The 22,230-nt window shown below is 40.0% G+C and overlaps 1 protein-coding gene across 3 annotated transcripts in view; it reads right to left on the bottom strand.

The window, feature by feature from the left end:
• Positions 1 to 14,167, bottom strand: part of tmc6b (transmembrane channel-like 6b) — a 132,411-nt gene extending 118,244 nt beyond the window's left edge. Inside the window, exon 1 of one of the 3 annotated variants that reach the window (XM_028819176.2) lies at positions 14,045 to 14,167. The gene's annotated coding sequence lies outside the window, so the exon portion shown is untranslated. Of the gene's footprint in view, positions 1 to 13,795; positions 13,816 to 14,044 lie in introns of those variants that run through there. The other 2 variants (XM_051936238.1, XM_028819177.2) reach the window with 2 other exon arrangements.
• Between the last annotated feature and the right edge of the window lie 8,063 nt (positions 14,168 to 22,230).

The following is a 22,230-nucleotide window of genomic DNA, read 5'->3' on the forward strand; positions in this document are numbered from 1 at the left end:
TACCAGCAAAAAGTCAGGGGAGCAGTGTGAAGTCGGAACGTGATATCAGAGTCTCTGTTTACTATCTACATCTGACAGAAAGCCTCTTTGCGGATCCTATAGGATCAATATGTGTGCCTCGATGTATGACGAATGGTTTGATGTGCTAAAGCAAAATGCCGACGTACAAATGCATTCGTGATGCTTTCATATTTAAGTGTTGCATATTCCTCATCATAATACCACGATACATTTTAAAGGTTTCACATACCATCTTCTGTGCTATCTTTTTTTTTTTTCTATTTTGCAACTTTACAACAGTATCAGAATGTACGACGGTCAAAAAAAAAAAATTAGGGACACAGTGAAAAAGTCTATTTTGTGATTAAAGTGGAAATTTCGGCTTACATCTTGAAATGTCCATTTTAATCTCATAATTTATTTTATCATTGAAGTAGACAGTCGTAAACGTCATCTTACAACTGACCCATTTGTTAATCTTTACGTGCTTCTGGGGCTTTCTCCTGCATTGACAGCAGCGGCAAGCAGCAATCGCCACTCAGATCACATTAAATTTATGATATTCCAGCTCTCTGCAAATTTAGAACCCTTAGATTTTTACTTGATATCACTTTCATGATGAAATGCATTAATGTATATTACATTTTACAGATAAATCAATAACTTCATTTAATTAATGAATACTGTTAATAATTACACATGTGGGTGGCACAGTGGCGGAGCGGTAGCACTGCTGTCTCTCAGGGAGTCACGTCCCTGGTGTTCCGTGTCTGGAGTTTGCATGTTTTCCAGGTGGGTTTCCACAGTATGCTCCGGTTTCCTTCCAAAGATATGCAGGTTTGGGGATTTGGTGATGCTAAAATGATGCTAGTGTGCATGTGTGCTTGTATTGACCTTGCAGTGATCTGATGCCCCGTCCAGGGATTGTTTCTGCCTCGTGCCCAATGTTAGCTGGAATGGGTGCATCCCTGGATTGATGGATTTAATCATTAAACATCCATCCTTTTCAGAGATACTGTGGCAAGGTGTCCTTGGAATTTAATGGGTGTTTCAGGCACTCCACAACACAGCAAAGCCGAACCTGTTCTCACAGTGATGATATCTCACATTGCCATCTGGTGAAATCTTCCAGATTTGTGTAACGTACACAAGCAAGTATAAACAGTATAATGCTTGCGCAGCAGTAGCATCCACAGGCGCACGCATCACGTCATATGAAGTATAAACCCGTATACTGCTAGCCAAAAAAAGCACAGATAGTTGAAATGTATCATAGCCTGACAAGCCTCTCTGTTGAGAGAGAGAGAGAGAGAGAGAGAGAGAGGAAGGAAGAGAGAGAGAGAGATGGAGAAAGAAGCCAATATTTTAAAGTATTACTCTGACACCAGTTATATTCACACTATTTTGTATTTTCAGTTGTTAAAGCAAATCTAAGAAAAAAAAAAAAGCAAAAAAAATAGATAAAAATAAAATAAATACACATCCGCCAGTTTAATTTTCCATCAGTTTGGAGACTCTCTCTCACTGAAAAAGAAAAACTTGAGCATTTTTAGAAAAAACAACAAACAGAAATCTCCACACAAGCACTGCTAACTACAGTATGCAACCCTCTACTGACTGAAAGGCTGTGTGCATGAAGAGCAGGCATCCTATCGGTAGTATAATAGCTTCCTCCTCTCAACCACTGCATCCAGTCCATTATAAAGCAATACTGTATGAACTTTTTTTGATCTGGGACAGAATTTCTGTCTCATGAGTTGAGATATAAGCACACTAAATAAGCCATGGTAACTGATTTTGAATTTAAAATCAAACAAGAATATTTAACAAATATCAGTCAACGTATTAAGTCAGTAAACTAAGAAATACGTGAAAATTTACTATAATTAGAGGTGCTCTGATTGATCAGCGGACAATCTAAATTGTACAATTTCACCAAAAAAAGACTATCAGCGATAGGTAAATTAGCCAATCACAAAAAAACAATCTTTACAGCCCTTGCCTTTCTAAGCTTTACTGTAATTTAGTTGCAGTGCTCCTTTATGTGAGGTAATATAGTAACTGAGCAAATGGGCTTTTTTATTCCAGGGAACATCCTGTAGTGTAAATAAAGCAAGTTTTTTTTTTTTTTGTTTTGTTTTTTTTTTTTTTTTTTTAAAACAATACAGTATTAAACAAATATTAGCCTTTCAATTTAGCAAAGCTGAGTAATAAACTGGGTTTGGGGGAGACAGGGTAGGGGGATGGGGGATCTGAGGAGTCATCATGTGCAGTTAAACAAGCAACAAGAAAAGCTACTTTAATGAATTCAGGCCTTTCTATTTTGTCCTTTAATTAAAACAGATACCATTTGAGTTTGGACCACCAGCTAGTTTTAAGTGCCTCTGCTTTTCAATTATAAAAAGATAATAATGAAACTGAAATTGTTGCCAAGTTAACAATAGTCTTGTTAGCTTAACAGCAAAATGTCTTTTACTTATAAACCTGTTAAGCATGTGTTTCCTTGATAAACAACTTATGATCATTTGATATATTTGTGGCTATTAAAAAAAATTTGTACTGTGTTTATTATTTGTTGCCGTGTGTCATACAGTATACGTTTTGATAAGAAGTACTACATTATTAAAATGGTAATCTGTGTTTGTAATTACACCTCAAGAATTATGAATGTCAAGCTGATACTGGGTATGACATTAAACTGCATCCAGCACTGCAATCGATCCTCCAACTTGCTGGGAAATTATGGGGTTGGTGGCAGGATTGGCACTCCAGCCACTGTAAAAAAAACTTCACACAGCTCTGAGACAACAGAAAGGACTCCTTTTTGCTCTCCGTGGGTGTAGCTTTGCTGCAGCTGCTGATAGGAAGGCTGCTCGCATTATGAAGGGGATAGGGGAAAGCTCTTGGGAGCCCCATCCCCAGAAGAGTCAAAACCATCTGACAGTCAATGGGGTCAGGCCTGTCGGGATCAGAACTGGTGTGGTGCTGAGGCATCGCCCACTGCACAGCGATCCAATCTGAGGCGGCCCATCCAGGAAGGCACGTGGAAAATCTTGTCCCTCCGACAAGATGATCATCTTCCTCTGCTATCGGAGGAGCTGTGCAAACTCTTCACTTTGGTGGCAGCACTCTCTGAGGTGCACAGTCCTGTGACTGGCCTGATTTCTGTAGGTGGGTACATTTTTATTGGTCTGGTCACTCTGGCTGTCATACTCAGGGTGTAGCTGTTGCTGTAGCAGATTGGCTCCTTCTGATGGTGTCTGATGTCACTCCTTAAAACAAACGTATTACGAGACTCAGATTATGGCACTCTCTGGGTACCTTGTCTGCTGTCTCAGTATATGCTCCGACCGCGGTGAGTGATGTCACGGTGCAGGAGTCATTTTATTCACAACTTTTCCCGGTGCTTGATGGGTGCCCGTGAGGTGACACTCCTCTGGTCATGGGTGACTTCAATGTATCCACTGACACTGACAGGGCTGGCTATGAGAATTGTCTCGGTCTTCAATTATTCAATGTGACCAATTATCAACTGTGGTATTTGACTGTTTATTCAGTGCATACTTTTGTTACTGATCAAAACTACATTATGACACTACCATTTTACACCTCCTCTTTCCTTCACTTCAAGGAAAAACACCCGATAATATGAAAAGGCACATACAGCCTAGCTGCGACCAACAGAAACGGTCTTGCCAGCCTACACACTCATACCAATGCACAGAAGCAGAAACATCTACATCATCCCAGATCAACCAGCACAAGGCAAGATGTCTTAGAACAACCAAGACAATGTATGACAAACCACAGAGCGAAATTATCCGAAGATCAGCGGCAGCAAGTCTTGCACCTAGACAGAGAATGAAAAACGAATTACACACACAACCATTCTGAAGAGCAGCGACAAACTGGCAGACAACAAGATACATTACGACAGAAAAACTACAGGGTTTCCATAACACTGACTACTCAAAACAAGATATTCCCTTTATATTACAGCGTAGGCAATTCCACGTTCGTTTAGCATATTGTATGACTATCACCAAGTCACAATGACAAACGTTAAATAACATTGGAGTTTATTTGCCAGGCCCTGTTTTTTTTTACCCATGGCCAGTTGTACACTATATTTTATTCTTGCGAAATTTTCACAAGCACGATTTGCTAGTAGTTTAATAACCTCCTTAGTGTTGCATTTTATTCTAAAAAAAAAAAAAAATGTAAAAAAAAAAAAAAAAGTGTTGCTTTTTTTTTGGCATGAAACATTACATTTTTATCCATCCATCCATCCATTGTCTCCCGCTTATCCGAGGTCGGGTCGCGGGGGCAGCAGCTTGAGCAGAGATGCCCAGACTTCCCTCTCCCCGGCCACTTCTTCTAGCTCTTCCGGGAGAATCCCAAGGCGTTCCCAGGCCAGTCGAGAGACATAGTCCCTCCAGCGTGTCCTGGGTCTTCCCCGGGGCCTCCTCCCGGTTGGACGTGCCTGGAACACCTCACCAGGGAGGCGTCCAGGAGGCATCCTGATCAGATGCCCGAGCCACCTCATCTGACTCCTCTCGATGCGGAGGAGCAGCGGCTCTTCTCTGAGCCCCTCCCGGATGACTGAGCTTCTCACCCTATCTTTAAGGGAAAGCCCAGACACCCTGCGGAGGAAACTCATTTCAGCCGCTTGTATTCGCGATCTCGTTCTTTCGGTCATTACCCATAGCTCATGACCATAGGTGAGGGTAGGAACATAGATCGACTGGTAAATTGAGAGCTTCGCCTTGCGGCTCAGCTCCTTTTTCACCACGACAGACCGATGCAACGCCCGCATTACTGCGGATGCCGCACCGATCCGCCTGTTGATCTCACGCTCCATTCTTCCCTCACTCGTGAACAAGACCCCGAGATACTTGAACTCCTCCACTTGGGGCAGGATCTCGCTACCAACCCTGAGAGGACACTCCACCCTTTTCCGGTTGAGGACCATGGTCTCGGATTTGGAGGTGCTGATTCTCATCCCAGCCGCTTCACACTCGGCTGCGAACCGATCCAGAGAGAGCTGAAGATCACGGCCTGATGAAGCAAACAGGACAACATCATCTGCAAAAAGCAGTGACCCAATCCTGAGCCCACCAAACCGGACCCCCTCAACACCCTGGCTGCGCCTAGAAATTCTGTCCATAAAAGTTATGAACAGAATCGGTGACAAAGGGCAGCCCTGGCGGAGTCCAACTCTCACTGGAAACGGGTTCGACTTACTGCCGGCAATGCGGACCAAGCTCTGGCACTGATCGTACAGGGACTGAACAGCCCTTATCAGGGGGGGCCGGTACCCCATACTCTCGGAGTACCCCCCACAGGATTCCCCGAGGGACATGGTCGAATGCCTTTTCTAAGTCCACAAAACACATGTAGACTGGTTGGGCAAATTCCCATGCACCCTCCAGGACCCTGCTAAGGGTATAGAGCTGGTCCACTGTTCCGCGACCAGGACGAAAACCACACTGTTCCTCCTGAATCCGAGGCTCGACTATCCGACGGACCCTCCTCTCCAGGACCCCTGAATAGACTTTTCCAGGGAGGCTGAGGAGTGTGATCCCTCTGTAGTTGGAACACACCCTCCGATCCCCCTTCTTAAAGAGGGGGACCACCACCCCGGTCTGCCAATCCAGAGGCACTGTCCCTGATGTCCATGCGATGTTGCAGAGGCGTGTCAGCCAAGACAGTCCTACAACATCCAGAGCCTTGAGGAACTCCGGGCGTATCTCATCCACCCCCGGGCCCTGCCACCAAGGAGTTTTTTGACCACCTCGGTGACCTCCGTCCCAGAGATGGGGGAGCCCACCTCTGAGTCCCCAGGCTCTGCTTCCTCATTGGAAGGCATGTTAATGGGATTGAGGAGGTCTTCGAAGTATTCCCCCCACCGACCCACAACGTCCCGAGTCGAGGTCAGCAGCGCACCATCCCCACCATATACAGTGTTGACACTGCACTGCTTCCCCTTCCTGAGACGCCGGATGGTGGACCAGAATCTCCTCGAAGCCGTCCGAAAGTCATTCTCCATGGCCTCCCCAAACTCCTCCCACGCCCGAGTTTTTTGCCTCAGCAACCACCAAAGCCGCATTCCGCTTGGCCTGCCGGTACCTATCAGCTGCCTCCGGGGTCCCACAGGACAAAAGGGTCCTGTAGGACTCCTTCTTCAGCTTGACGGCATCCTTCACCGCCGGTGTCCACCAGCGGGTTCGGGGATTGCCGCCACGACAGGCACCGACCACCTTACGGCCACAGCTCCGGTCAGCTGCCTCAACAATAGAGGCACGGAACATGGCCCATTCGGACTCAATGTCCCCCACCTCCCTCGGGATGTGGTCGAAGTTCTGCCGGAGGTGGGAGTTGAAGCTACTTCTGACAGGGGGCTCTGCCAGACATTCCCAGCAGACCCTCACAACACGTTTGGGCCTACCACGCCTGACCGGCATCCTCCCCCACCATCGAAGCCAACTCACCACCAGGTGGTGATCAGTTGACAGCTCCGCCCCTCTCTTCACCCGAGTGTCCAAGACATGTGGCCGCAAGTCCGACGACACGACCACAAAGTCGATCATCGAACTGAGGCCTAGGGTGTCCTGGTGCCAAGTACATTTTTATTAAATCTCAAAAGTATAATAAATGATACAAATAATAATGGTATTGATGAATGAAAATAAAAATATGAACTTAACAAAAACAATAACAGTAATAATAATACTGCTAATGATGCCGAAGCAGTACATAATTGCAAAATGAGTCCTTTATGTGGTAAATCTCAAAACACAGTGAAAGACACAACCTAACGTTACAGTCAGGACAGTAATAGAGTGTTTCTTTTTGGATTTGCTTTCCAGATTGATCAGTTTTTGAACAGCACACTGCACAGGTAGGAGTTGGATTTTTTTTTTTTCTGTTGGAGGTATGTAATCAATAAAATGTCTACCAATAAGACCCTCTGGATTGATCCACGATGTGCTGGGCAGACCGCATATCGTTAGCAGTAGAGTGGACAGTAGTTGTGCAGCAATGATTTGTTCTACAAGCTGGCATGTAAAGTTTGCATGAGAATTTCACCAGCTTTTGTTTGTATAAGACGAATGCATTCCAAATGCACCATTGCACCAGATGAAAAAAAATCTTTTCATAATACTAGGGGGCTTTGCTCACCCACCCCCTTGGGCGCGCTATGCTCCAGCCACTTCGCGTCTCTGCTGCTTGCGTTGTCAAGGGATGCGGGCTGAACGCACGCTGAGGAAATGCAGTCTGATCAGCTGCTGTCTTTATGCTGCCGAGCTGTGTGTTCTGCTTGTTGCGCTGCGCGTCAATCATTTAAAAGCCTGTACAGCAGCTGTCACTCACTGTCTTGTCTCGTGTGACGTTAAAGTGTCTCTCGTGGGACGTCAAATTGTCTTCCAAGAAGATCAAGTATCGTCTCCTTCCAAGCCTTCCAAGATTTTTTTAATAATAGAGAGATTTTTTTGTTGCCTCCGCATAACGGGACAGAAAGTCAAATCTTGATCTGCATGATCTACGCCTCCCATCATGCTATTTTAGACTACCACAGCACAATTCTTTGTAGCCTGCTTGTTACCTTTTGCCTGTACAGTGACTGTTGCTGCATTATGTACAGTGCTAAGAAGACAAACATCCTTCTTGTCCTTCCATTTCAGTGCGAGCACTTTACCCTTTTGCCAATCTACTAGCAAACCTCGCTGTAATTTAGCTCTGCCAAAGTCTTCAGGCATGCTACAACAGTTGGGACATCAGTCTTTCTTTGCAGCAAGATGTCAAATAGCTCTGTTGAAAGTATAAAAATTGTCCATGGTTACACAGTAACCTTGATCCAGCAGAGCATCCATCACATTCAGCACTGAAGACGTACCATCTGATTGCATTTCTGATCAAACATTGTCCCTTTCTCTGCGTAGAAAACCGAATTGGAAATGTATCTCATTTTAGATTCACAAAGCTTGTAAACATTTATGCCAAATCTTGCTCTTTTTGATGCAATGTACTGTATCCATAACAGTCTACCCTTATAAGCCATGAGACTTTTCATGAAGCTGACATCACGGTCCAGAAAATAGATGCTCCGAAATTTTGCTACTATGGCCTGGTATATCTCCCAAATTTTCTTCAGTTTGGGTGCTGGATAGGTATTCTCATCAAAGTCTTAATTGTTGGTTAAGTACAGATACTTCATAATTAGTGAAAACCTACACTCTGACATAATTTATCCAAAGAAGGCAGCACAGACAGTACTTTTACAACCTGATGATTCTTAATTCTAACACTTACACAAGACGCATCTGTATAGTTGCCCGAGTGACACTCGGGACTAAAGCCTTTAGCACGGTTTTCACAGCTCGAGTAACACTAACGCTAAGGAGACTATGATAGGACATAAGGCTTTTAAGCATCGGGTTATACAGAAGGTCAGTTCAAAAAGTTTTTAGAGGGATAAAAGGGAAAAACAAAAAAAATCGGAATCAGCCAATCAAGTAACATGAAATTGGTGATTGGTAACATCCATAAAAAAACCTAATTGAAGCATCCCTAACTATGATTTAAAAATAACAAAATAAATACAGGTAAAATTCCATTACAATGAATATCTTTACAACGAAATTTTCATTACAATGAAGTATTTTTATGGTCCCGACAGTTTCCCCATATGACACCAGTCTATAGAAATCTTGTTACTAGGAAATACATTCAGCAGATACTTTCATTACAACGAAGTCCCCAAAAGACCTTGAAATGCTTGAATGAATCATCCAGAGAGCAGTTAGTTCTGTGGTCACAGCTCAGTTGTGCACAACGATCCCCAAACAGAAAAACTGTCATTTTTTTTCTTTCTTTGAACTTTCTTTTACTTTACTGTTTTTTTTTTCTGTGTTTGTTTTCTGTGGTTTTCAGTGATACCTTTTGCTTATTGCTCGTCAACATTTGAAAAACATCCATTGGAATTTAACTCATTGTCACCCTCCTATAGAAACGGCAGACACGAAAAAACAATAACAGTTCATATTAGAAAGAAAAAAAAAACTTTAAATTTTTGCAGCTCTTGATTCCGGCAAAAAGAAAAAAGACGTTGCCAGTGAATCTGGAATTTCGCCATCGACATTGTCAACTTTCTTGAAAGACCAAGCAAACAAAGAAGAAAAATCTCGGGTTGCAAATGTTTGCGAACTGCTGCATTTGAAGACGTCGAAAAAGCAGTTTTTATGTGGTTCAGTGATGCTCGTTCAAGAAACATTCCTATTAATGTGGCACTCATTCAAGAAAATGTGAGGTTTCTAAACTTTCTTGGGACCTCCCCCAACTGGACAACACGCCAAAGAACGTCCTGAAGTGCGATCACCGCGTCTGTGAAAGAATATTTTTCCGAGGCTCACAGCTCTGCTGCGAGTCATCACAGAAGCAAACAGAAAAGATCTCGATGGGTGATGCAAGGAACATTGTAAATGCACGGAACAGTATTACTTGGCCACAACCCTATCTGACTGCTGTCTGTTTATTGGAGAGTGGCAGATCCCGCTACAATAAATAAACGTGCTGTTCCTGTTTCAAGCTGAATAAAGCTGTTTTTGCTAAAGTACTGAGATTCAGATTCAGATTCATGTTTTGGGGTGCAAGACAGGGACTTATAACACAACCACAATCTTTTAGGATTTGCTTCTGTGGCACTTCACTACAGCGCTGTGAGCCTGCTGTTGCCCTGCCCTGGCAACGGACAAACAATCTTCCACAGACACAGCAATTGCACTTCGGGACACACTTTGGCGTATCGCCCCGTTGGGAGGGGGATCCCAAAAGAGTTCAGAAACCTCACAATATGAAGAAGAAGAAAAGGATGATTCAGCTTCTGATTGATAACTGTGCTGCCTACAGTATAACTTGTAGACAGGAGGAGATGAAAATTAACATGAAAGAAGCTATTGAAATGACTTCAAACACCTGGATGCAAGTTAAAGAAAGCACTATAGAGACAAATACAGAATCTCATTACTACAAAGTTTTCATTTCAACGAAATATTTTTTAGGCCCCTGGCACTTCGTTGTAATGGAATTTTACCTGTAATTAAAAAACACAGTATTAATAGTAACATGTGCTTCTTTATGCTAATCTTGAGCGTGTTTACTTATGATAACACTAGGTTTCAGTTGTATCCTTGCTTATTTTCTTGTAAATAAAGTCTACCTACCTACTACTTTCAGTGAAAGTTTTTTTTTTTTTTTTAAAGTTAAACTCACATATTTATGTATGCATAATCATATATTTTACAATTCATTCTTGAAATGAATTCACAGTTATAGCTAAATCTGCCAAACAATATAATCAGATGGTATATGCTTCAAAGAAAAATGAGAAATAGTTATACTACATATAGAATACTATATATCCAAAGTTTTGCCTCCCAAATCAATCCTACTTTTATGAGTATTACTACAACATTAAATCATTCGTAACTATGGCAAAAGAAGCAATACACATCATTTGATTTACTTTGTTAATGTTTTTCATAAATGATCACAGGCTATTTGCCATACTGGTCATTATATTACTTCTACAAAATATACTGATGTTAATAGTTTAAATCAAAGAAATATAGTGAACAGAGAAGGAAATCAAAAACTGCAGATTAACTGAGCATATTTACTCAGCAAATTCTTAAAGCATCTACCTGTAAAGGAATAAGTATTGTATACAAAATATTGCATGTCCAAAGGCAGTAACAAAACAAAAAAAAAGGGAAAAGTCTAGTACTTCAGGATGAAAGCACTGGATAGTTAAGGTTTTGCTTCCTGAACATTTTAGGGTGGACCTTGTCATTCTGATCACAAAAAAAGAAATTTCCTGTCATGTACTGTTTTGTTGTAATGACCTATTTCTGTGATTCCCTCCCATATTACAAATATATTTACTGAATGCAGTACAACTACAACATCTGTTAAGGTCTAAAAGTAATGTCACTGCTAGTAGGAATGCAACTCAGATATATACTGTACTGTTGTTTAATTTGCGAATGGGACAGCAGTGTCAAAGAGTCTCATTATATCGAAAACACCTGATCACACTTTAAACTTTTGATTTTAGGGTAGGAAAGTGTGACTTGCCAATCCTACAAGATATATGTTGCCTCCTCTTCATATAAAATTTGGACTAATGAAAAATTTGTGAAAGCAATGAATATGTGCTAGATTTCAATATATGAGACAGATGCTTCCAAGAACAACAAAATTAAAGATTTGTTAGTCCACAATTCTAACATGTCATCAATGACAAGCAATTGTCAAAGATTTGCTATTGGGGCCAAGGAAATAGCATGGAAGGCATTCAGGAATTTTATTGAGACTTTTCTTGTCAACTACAAAGCACCAAACTACATCCAGTCAGAGGACAACATGCTTCGAACAATAAAAAAACAATATGAAATGCAACATGTCACTAAAGGCTCATTTTCTTCATTTATACCTACACATTTTCCCCTGTTAATCCTGGTGCAGTCAGTGATGAACATAGTAAAAGGTTTCACAAGGACACTGCAACAATGGAAAAGCGGTGTCAAGGCAAGTGAAATCTTTCAATGCTAACTAAGCATTGTTGGACAGTGAAATGAGAATCATCAGAGACCAGGTACAAAAAAAAATCAGCAGCAAAACATTTTAGTTCACAAGAATTACTGCAATGACAGTGTTTCCTATTAACAAAAACTAAAATGAAACACATTATTGATGTGCTTTGATGTGATTGCTAAAACTAAAATAAAATGTGAAAAAATGTCCAAAAGTTAAAACATGAGAAAATAAAAAGTTTGTTATTTTTATATTCATGTACAGTTGCTAGTATACTGTAAAACTGTGCAGTCATAATTTTAGTTTGGAAAAGGACACCATTTTGTGTACATGTGCATACACTTCACTGCAGCTATCAGAGTCCCACAATCAACTGCCACATCCTGGAGATTTCAATGGTCATTTTCAGCTATCATTTAGAATGGAGAGCAAATATGGAAGCCTCACTAGTTGCCAGTGACCTCTTCTGAGTATTGCACTGGCCATAACTAACCATCAGGGAACAAGTTATTAACAAGAGGCAGCTTTTACCCAACTTCAAGGAGAAGATGCTAAAAACATGCAACCTATTCCTTTGGCAAATGTGTCTCAAGAGGTCACTCTAGGTTTCAAATTCAGTCTTTATTTAAACTGGTTTGAGGTGTTTGGGGATGTAGTATTGTTACTTTTGTATGCCAAAGGATCAAAAACATTCAGCAATCAACATTAATGACCTGCACCTTCAGTTCACAAAAACAGTAACATCTAATGATCCGATCAGAACTTATAAAATAAGAAAAGATTCCTGAATTCCTTAATAAGCAGATCAGAGTGGAGTAGCTTGCTACAGATGTTTGCTCACACCACTCAAAAAACTGCCTTTTTTCGCAAAACACACTGCTTGTTTGCTAGAAGTTTCATCACAGTGACAGATTAAGCATACATGTAGTAGCATGCAATCAATACCATCAACGGAGCCAATGTTACATATACACATTTTAGTGTCTTAACCCATGCCTGCTTTGCTTCCACAGTTTCTGACGCTTGTTGTAGGCGCCTGCGGTCATTGTTCTTATCCAGGTGGGCTCGTGTGTGTATCGTTGAGCTGTTTTGTGTTTGAATTTGGTGTAAAGCGTTCAGCGGTTTGTACAATCCAAAGCAGCACATTATTCCTAACTTCACTCCGCAGTAGTGCCACTCACAATATGGCGGTTGTTTTATTTGCTATTTCCGCTAGTTGAGCTGTACGCGCCTGCGCAGTACGTCTCATGGTCCCATCGCCGTGTACCTGTGTCCATGCCATCCGGTTTACCATTCTCGGTTAGTAATATGGATGTGGTCTTATTAAATAACATCCACTCAATTTAGGCTGAGGGAGTTCTCGATGTTCTGCTGTTGTTATAACAGATGTTCAGTATTGGATGTGAATATGCTTGTACAAATGCACTATATACATGGAAAAACACATCTTTCAAAGTCTGGAAATAGGTGGATAACAATCAGCATCAGCAAATGTCAAAAATAAACCTAACTTAAGTGTGCAGTAATCTCACTGCTCACAACAGAAATAACATCTTTGGACAGAATCTTTTATGTAATCTGCCTAATAAAACAGTAAGTCATTCCAGCTGTAGCGTTCGGTTAAATACAGGGATAAAAAAAACACAATACAAGTGCAAGAACTAGAACTAGAAACAGAAACGTTATCTCCGTTTAGCCATTCTCTAAGTTGGCTTCAGACTGATTTAGATTCAATTTTCAAACCCTCCATTTAAAAATACCAAATTAAACTTAAAATGTATTGGATAATGCAATAGGACTGCTACATTTTTACAATAATAAGCTTGAATGATTAAGCGATTTCAGGCAAGTTACAACGAAGTCGAGGCGTTATGCAAACCATTTTCTCTTCAATGTTAGACCCTCCCACTCAAACTCTAATTTATTTGTGTAAATACGCAGACAAAACACAAACGTCCAGAGTTTATAATGCGGTCATATTCTCACAGATAAAAAATATGATGTTGTCAAAAAGTTCTGTGGCTGATAACCTATGTAATCACTCGGCACGGCGACACAATACCCGATACAAATCCACGTCATACAAATTGTTTTTTTTTATTATTATTATTTCTCTTCTCGTGTTTAAGTGGTAGAATCTTACATTTGCTATTATGTTTTTTTATTGCATCTACTTCAGAAAGAAAACTGTACCACTTACTTTTTTTAGTTTGCAGGACATTACGGCGCTTTAAGCCTTTAAACCAAAGCATCAACATACTTAAAAAAATAACTCATGTTTTGCAGTCCCGTAAGCACCAGACTTATTACCAAGAGATACTAAAAATGGATAACATTATCTGAGCCAAGTTGGACCCGGCAGTGATAGATACTTTTCAGTACGATAAAACGGAAATTAATAATAAATCTGAATACATAAAATTTCAACGATGTAAAGGAGAAAACTCACCCAGATACCGCCTGAATACTTTAAATGTTTGTCTCCAAGGATTATCCAAATAACCCCACCAGAAGTATTTGTTAAGACTTCAAAAATAGTTTTTTTGAAGTTCTTCCCTTCCTCAACTTCCTGCGCTGAGGTAAGCTAAACCGCGCCCTCACAGTTTGATTGACAGATACTAAAGGCGTGAGTCCCACAAGCCTATACTAGTACAGTATTTTCAGCATCAGCGCAAACTAATTCACACAATCGATCAGACCATTTATAATATATATTGACGTTTAGAAATGCAGTTAACTATTGTAAACCATACGCGTAAGAGTTAATATTTTAACGTTTTTCTTTCAACCTGTTTCCTTCACAAAAATAGTAGATAATAGTAAATAGTAGAATAGTAGAACAGTAGAATGGGGCGGCACGGTGGCACAGTGGGTAGCGCTGCTGCCTTGCAGTTGGGAGATCTGGGGACCTGGGTTCGCTTCCCGGGTCCTCCCTGCGTGGAGTTTGCATGTTCTCCCCGTGTGTGCGTGGGTTTCCTCCGGGCGCTCCGGTTTCCTCCCACAGTCCAAAGACATGCAGGTTAGGTGGATTGGTGATTCTAAATTGGCCCTAGTGTGTGCTTGGTGTGTGGGTGTGTTTGTGTGTGTCCTGCGGTGGGTTGGCACCCTGCCCGGGATTGGTTCCCTGCCTTGTGCCCTGTGTTGGCTGGGATTGGCTCCAGCAGACCCCCGTGACCCTGTGTTCGGATTCAGCGGGTTGGAAAATGGATGGATGGATAGAATTGTAGAACACTATATTTTTTGAAAAGCTGCAGCGCACTTATGTATAATGTATTACAAAGAGCGTGTAATCTGCAACTGAGAATCAAAGACAAATAAATTAGCAAGAACCAGATATGAACTCTTGTGTTTTAAATATTTGATGTGCTTTTCCCAAGTAGGACAGCGTGATATATTGCCTAGTATTAGTTCTTGTCAGTAGATGGTGCTGTTCGTTTTATTTATAATGTAATTCCAATCGGGTTTTTTTTCTCTCGACGTTTGTTCTTGTTGTTTTAACTTTAAATACACTAGTGTGTGTGTGTTTTGGTATGCACAGGTAAACTTTTACTGGCGCTCTTTTTTTCTGTCAAACGAATAACATCAATATTTTAATGTCTAAAAGTCAGGACCAAGATGAAAATGGCAGCAGTGAACTCCTTGAGGAATATACAGATACAGCCACACCAAGGTATTACTGTATAACTTAGTCTACCACCGTAGTTTCATACTCGGTTCGACTTGAGCAAAAGCCTTAAAATTGAACATGGAATGAACGATTGTCATAAGCTTTGTCAAGAACCAGTTGTCACCTGTGGAGTGTTTAGATTAGAATAAAAATATCTACAAAGCTTTTCTGTGACTTGCATATTACTTGAAGTAGTGTCCAGATTGGTGCATTCATAATACTCTGAAATAATGGATGTATTCTAAAAAAATTACTGAGATAACCACAAACAAGAGTTTTTGTAGTGAACCACAGAGGAATTCTCAGTTTGAACTGTATTCCAATGTATCCACTCTTCTGATTAATCAGAAGTGTTCAGACCAAAACCAGATAACTTGCACAAGACAAATACTAAATATGACAATTTCATGTATTTGTGTGTGTCCACAGTGTAGGAGAGCATGCTGTCTCTGTGGCTGCAGTAGGACAGCTGACTAGAGAACAAGCGGCTCGGGTTTTTGTGGCTGCAGAGATCAGCAGGGCCTCCAGGAGGGCTCAACGTGAAAAACTGTTAGAGTTCATAATAACGGGCCACTTGCTGGTAACTTAGTTCAGATAACAAGTAATATTTTGTTATTGTAATCTATCTAGTAGCAAAGAGCTGTGATGACTTTATAGCACCAAACTCTTGTATTTACTTGTTCAACAGGCTGTTATATCTGAAAAGGTGTCATCCAAATGGTTTAAAAAATTATGACGATCCTAAAGGTCAACGTGTAATGACCTTTACACAGTAGAAGATGAGGAGTTGATGAATGGCCTGTACAACTATCTGGATGAAGTACTCTCAAGAGCTGTAGGCACTATTGAAAAGATTGAGAGAGTTCACATCATTCTGAATGTGCTTATGCCAGAGGTTCATTTGGCTACAGTGAATCTGTAAGGAGTACAGAAAGTGTCTCTATGAGTTACGTCCTCTCTGTTCTGTATTTGTGATCAGCTCTTATTAAAGCTCTAGGAACAGTTGAGTGGATTTCTCTACCAGAAGCAGAAGATCTGTTCATTGATGGACCAGTGGACAGTGAGTGGTATGTCATGTAGTGTTGGGGGAGAGAGACAGTCCTTTCTTTTTCTTTTCAGCACCATTATTCTGTTAAACAGAATACCATTTTACTTGTAGTGCATTTAGGCAACAATATAAATGTAAATATGTTTAAAGTGAAGGTTAAAATATGCATTAATACACTTAGTATTGGTGAAAGTAAATCTTTTTTTTTTTTAAAGTGAGAGAGAAGAGTTTGACATGCTGTCTTCGTACTTCCAACTGTTGCAATACAAGTACAGAATCACTAAGGCTTATAAACATGGGATTCCATCTCAACCCCACCTCTAATAAACGTGTCCCTTTATTTGTCTTTTGCCTTTTTTGAGTGTTAAATTGACTGTACATAATAGAGTTGTACAGTCATATGAAAAAGATTGGGCACCCCTCTCAGCCTGCAAAATAATTTACTTTCAACAAAAAAGATAACAGTGGTATGTCTTTCATTTCCTAGGAACATTTAAGTACTGGGGTGTTTTCTGAACAAAGATTTTTAGTGAAGCAGTATTTAGTTGTATGAAATTAAATAAATTGTGAAAAACTGGCTGTGCAAAAATTTGGGTAACCTTGTAATTGTGCTGATCTGAATGCATGTAACTGCTCAATGCTGATTACTCGTTAAGCCTTGAACTTCATAGACAGGTGTGTCCAGTCATGAGAACAGGTATTTAAGTTATGCTTCCCTTTGACTCTCCTCTGAAGAGTAACAGCATGAGATCCTCAAAGCAACTCTCAAAAGACCTGAAAACAATGATTGTTCAGTATCATGGTTTAAGGGAAGGCTACAAAAAGCTATCTCAGAGGTTTAAACTGTCAGCTTCAACTGTAAGGAATGTAATCAGGAAATGGAAGGCCACAGGCACAGTTGCAGTTAAACCCATCAGGTCTGGCAAGCCAAGAAAAATACAGAAGCGGCATATGCACAGGATTGTAAGAATGGTTACAGACAACCCACAGATCACCTCCAAGGACCTGCAAGGACATCTTGCTGCAGATGGTGTTATCTGTATATCGTTCTACAATTAGTGCAATTTCCACAAAGAACATCTGTGTGGCAAGGTGATGAGAAAGATGCCCTTTCTGCACTCACGCCACAAACAGTCGCTTGTTGTATGCAAATGCTCATTTAGACAAGCAAGATTAATTTTGGAACAAAGTGCTTTGGACTGATGAGACAAAAATCGAGTTATTTGATCATAACAAAAAGCACTTTGCATGGCGGAAGAAGAACACCACATTCCAAGAAAAACACCTGCTGTCTACTGTCAAATTTGGTGGAGGTTCCATCATGCTGTGTGGTTAGTTCAGGGACTGGGGCCCTTGATAAAGTCGAGGGTTGGATGAATTCAACCCAATATCAACAAATTCTTCAAGATAATGTTCAAGCATCAGTCACAAAGTTGAAGTTATGCAGGGGTTGGATATTCCAACAAGACAATGACCCAAAACACAGTTTGAAATCTACAAAGGCATTCATGCAGAGGGAGAAGTACAATGTTCTGGAATGGCCGTCACAGTCCCCTGACTTGAATATCATCGAAAATCTATGGGATGATTTGAAGCAGGCTGTCCAGGCTCGGCCACCATCAAATTTAACTGAACTGGAGAGATTTTGTATGGAAGAATGGTCAAAAATACCTCCATTCAGAATCCAGACACTCATCAAATGGCTACAGGAGGCGTCTAGAGGCTGTTATATTTGCAAAAGGAGGCTCAACTAAGTATTGATGTAATATCTCTGTTGGGGTGCCCAAATTTATGCACCTAATTTTATTATGATGCATATTGCATATTTTCTGTTAATCCAATAAACTTAATATCACTGCTGAAATACTACTGTTTCCATAAGGCATGTCATATATTAAAAGGAAGTTGCTACTTTGAATGCTCAGCCAATGATAAACAAAAATCCAAAGAATTAAGAGGGGTTCCCAAACTTTTTATATGACTGTATATATTTCATTTTAACTATTGATGTAAATAATAAAGGACACTTTGTTATTGTTAAAGATGGTTGATTAAGTTCTGCATATTTGAAATTGTATGTTTTTAGCCAATTCATGCCATCTGCATTTTTTCTTTAATTTTTTATAACTGCATTATACAGTTTTATTCCTTTTTTGTACATTACAACCAAACATGTGTATCCCCCATTACATTGTTCTTTTATTTATATATAATATATAGAAGTGGGCATGCTGCAGTTTTAATGCTTCACCTTCAGTATGTTCCCTGATCAGTCTGTTTGTCATTTTCTAGGGCTCTGGCAGTGCTCATCCTGTTCCTCCTGGCCCAAAGCAGTAGATACTGGTCCTGCTGATGGGTTAAGGACCTTCTACAGCTCTGTCCAGCTCTCCTAGAGTAACTGCTTGTCTCCTGCAATCTCCTCCATTCCCTTGAGACTGTGCTGGGAGACACAACAATCCTTCTAGCAATGGCACGTATTGATGTGCCATCCTGGAGAAGTTGGACTACCAGTGCAACCTCTGTAGGGTCCAAGTATCACCTCATGCTACCAGTAGTGACACTGACTGTAGCCAAATAAAAAACTAGTGATAAAACAGTCCAAAATGGTGAGGAGGGAAAAATGTCAGTGGCCTCCACCTGTTAAACCATTCCTGTTTTGGAGGTTGTCTCATTGTTGCCCCTCTAAAGCACCAAAGCAGATAAAACTGATTAACAACCTCCTCTGCTACTTAACTGACCAAATCAATAGCCCATTGACTTGATGCTATACTCTCATGAAAAAGGGATCCATTAATTTTTTTGAGCAGTATATATCCTATGGAAAACTACATTGATGTAAACCAGTTTTTCATTATAAACCTATGACAAATGAGATTAAAAAATGCCTTACAAGAAATATCATTGCCAAAATAAATTCCCAGCTATTCAGATTGAATTATTTAATGGTGTTCATCCCGGCCAATACCCCCAGGCCGGTAGATGGAGCTCTCCTTGCAGCGTGGAGATGCCCCGAATTCCAGCAGGGCCTCATAGACTATGGAGTTTTAATACACAGCCCTGCTGGATAACGTCGGGGCCGCCAGGAATCACTGCAGGGAGGCTCAAGGACTTATACGTGCCCTATAACCCGGAAGCACGTCATAATCATATAACCAGAGGGAACGACGTGTTTCCAGGTTGAAAAGAAGGACTTTTTATCTGACCCGGAAGTGATAAGAAATCACATGGACTGTAAGATGGGAAACACTTCCGGGTCAGGGAATATAAAAGGACGATGGGAAATCCCAGACGTTGAGCTGAGCTGGGTGGAAGGAGGGCAACGCGTCTGGGAGTGTGGAGGATTATTGTATTGTTATTATTGATTTATTACTGAGTATTGTGGAGAGGAGGGTGCTTTGTGCACTTTATTATTATAATAAATATTCATATTTGGACTTTTACCTGGTGTCTGACGTGTAGTCTGAGGGTTCAAGGGGTCACGGAGACCTAAACTGTCACAATGGTTAAGACTCGACAGACTCTGCATAGTGTGTGGTAAAATGACCAGTAAAGGGGAGTCATTTACAGCTTGTACAGGTTGTTATGTATGCAGGGCCATAATTCTGTTCTGTTGGTCTTTGTACTGGAGTATACAGACTCTGTATGCTATTAATATGCTCTTTGCTTGTGTAGTCATATAGGATTATGCCCAGCTGAAATATCTGGCATCTCTTAACTTGTTAACATTAGTGATGCTGATGCACATCGGTGCCTGCTATACAATTGGACTCCTGACAATAAGGCCTCATACAATCTCAGAGACAGTAAAGACAGGCTGATGGGTTTAGCACACCACTAGGACCTGAAGGAGGCTAAATGAGATATGAACTACAAACAAACATCTGTCATGTTTTAATCTCTAAATGTAACTTTTGCATAAGTAATATGCATTATAATAAACATGTATTTGATTATCTTAAAGAGGTATTAAAAATCACGAAAGTAATAAAGGTCTAATTAAGTCAAATAATTGAATAGTCTGATTAACAGGTTTACAGTCACAAAAACTGCAAAATTATTATTTTTAAGGCATAAGATTTGCTCTCCACAGACCATTTAACATAGTAAATTTCATTATACAAATAATGATTGAAAGGTGACTATTAGCACTATGATAACTGTGTTTCTTACATTTAACATTGATAGATAGATAGATAGATAGATAGATAGATAGATAGATAGATAGATAGATAGATAGATAGATAGATAGATAGATAGATAGATAGATAGATAGATAGATAGATAGATAGATAGATAGATAGATAGATAGATACTTTATTAATCCCGATAACATGCAGAGACAGCCAAAGGCTGTTTTCAATTCACAATTTCATTGCCAGAGCTGTTGGTATGTTGGGAACAGACATAAAGACTAGAATATTTGACACACATTAGCAAGCAAAGAATGTATTGGAAGAAGATGATCCACTGTGGTGACCCCTAACAGGAGCAACTGAAAGAAAAAGTAAACAAAGAACAGAGGCTGTTCTGCAGGCAGAAAGGGTTACAATGGAATATTAGGAATTCATTAATCAACGTTAATAAATAGTAATGAAAGTAATAAAACACATTTTTAGGGTTGTGTATTATAGAAGTAAAGATTTAACTTTAACAATTTATTCAAAGTTTAAAATTGTAATACGTTTATAGCCCATCTTTAGTGTGACTTGTTCAATATTGGCAACTATTTCATTTGGATATTTGAGTAAACAACAACAGTTAAATACAGTATTTGTTTTAATCTGACTTACTTAATCAAGTATAGCCCACACTTAAGTCTATGTCAATCCATTGTATTCATATGTTCATTGAAATTTTCTTCAGATGTTGTTTAGTAACAATAAATATCTCATATCCAAACTTTTATGATCATTTTTCAAAACTGCTAATCATAAATGATGGTGGTAAAAACTAAAGTGCAGTCTTAATAATGCATTTGACAGCGTGCTATAGTGTAAGATATTGGCACTAGTAGAATACCGTCGCAGATTTATTTTACGAATATACACTCCGTCTCTTACAGTCACTTTATCTTGACCGTCCACCTTTAGAAATTCTTAAACATCCACCTTTAGAAATTACTCCCACCTTTCTTTTTACATATCCATAAAGCAATTGGTTAAAATGGAACGTGAGTGACAAATAACACTGATTGTCGATTTGCTGAATAAAAAGGTGATTGACCGCAACGTTTAAATTTGCAATTGGCTGATAAGTGCCTGACGTATACAAATTTAATATATTATTGGTTGAAGTCGAATATGATATGTCACGCCCATTTTACTCTGGTCTGCAGCAATATCTACTTGGTTTTATGTATGTTTTGGTGCAAATTGTACAGAGTTCAGAAAATAAACAGATTTTTTTCAGAATATTCATCTGGGTGGAAACTCGCTTCAATACATAATAGTGGCGACGAGGAGGGCATATCAGCAAGTAATGCGGCGTGCTGCTACAAAAGAATCATAACTTAAATTCGAAGAATATTGGGAATGGCATTATTGGGCCAACTTGAGGAGTTTGACATTTCAGATCCAGCCTCATAGGATTCGTATGCAAAGAGACTGAACTTCTTTCTGGACGCTAACAAAGTAAGAGACGCTGACCAGAAGCGTGCAGTGTTGCCAAGTAAGATTGGAAGTAAAATGTTTGAAATTGTTAGGTTGCTTATTTCTCCTGCTAAACCCAGTGACAGGTCTTATCAGGAAATTGTAACATTGTTAAAAAATCATTTTGCACCCACCCCTTCAGAAAAAGTTCAGTGATTTCATTTTAACAGAAGGAATCAAAAGCTGGATGAAAGCATTGCAGCTTACCTTACAGAACTTCAAAGGCAATCTGAAAATTGCAATTTTGGTAACAGTTTGGATTCCTTGCTGAG

Source organism: Erpetoichthys calabaricus, chromosome 14 (genome assembly GCF_900747795.2).
Source record: "Erpetoichthys calabaricus chromosome 14, fErpCal1.3, whole genome shotgun sequence".
In the NCBI taxonomy this organism is placed as follows: Eukaryota; Metazoa; Chordata; class Cladistia; order Polypteriformes; family Polypteridae; genus Erpetoichthys; species Erpetoichthys calabaricus.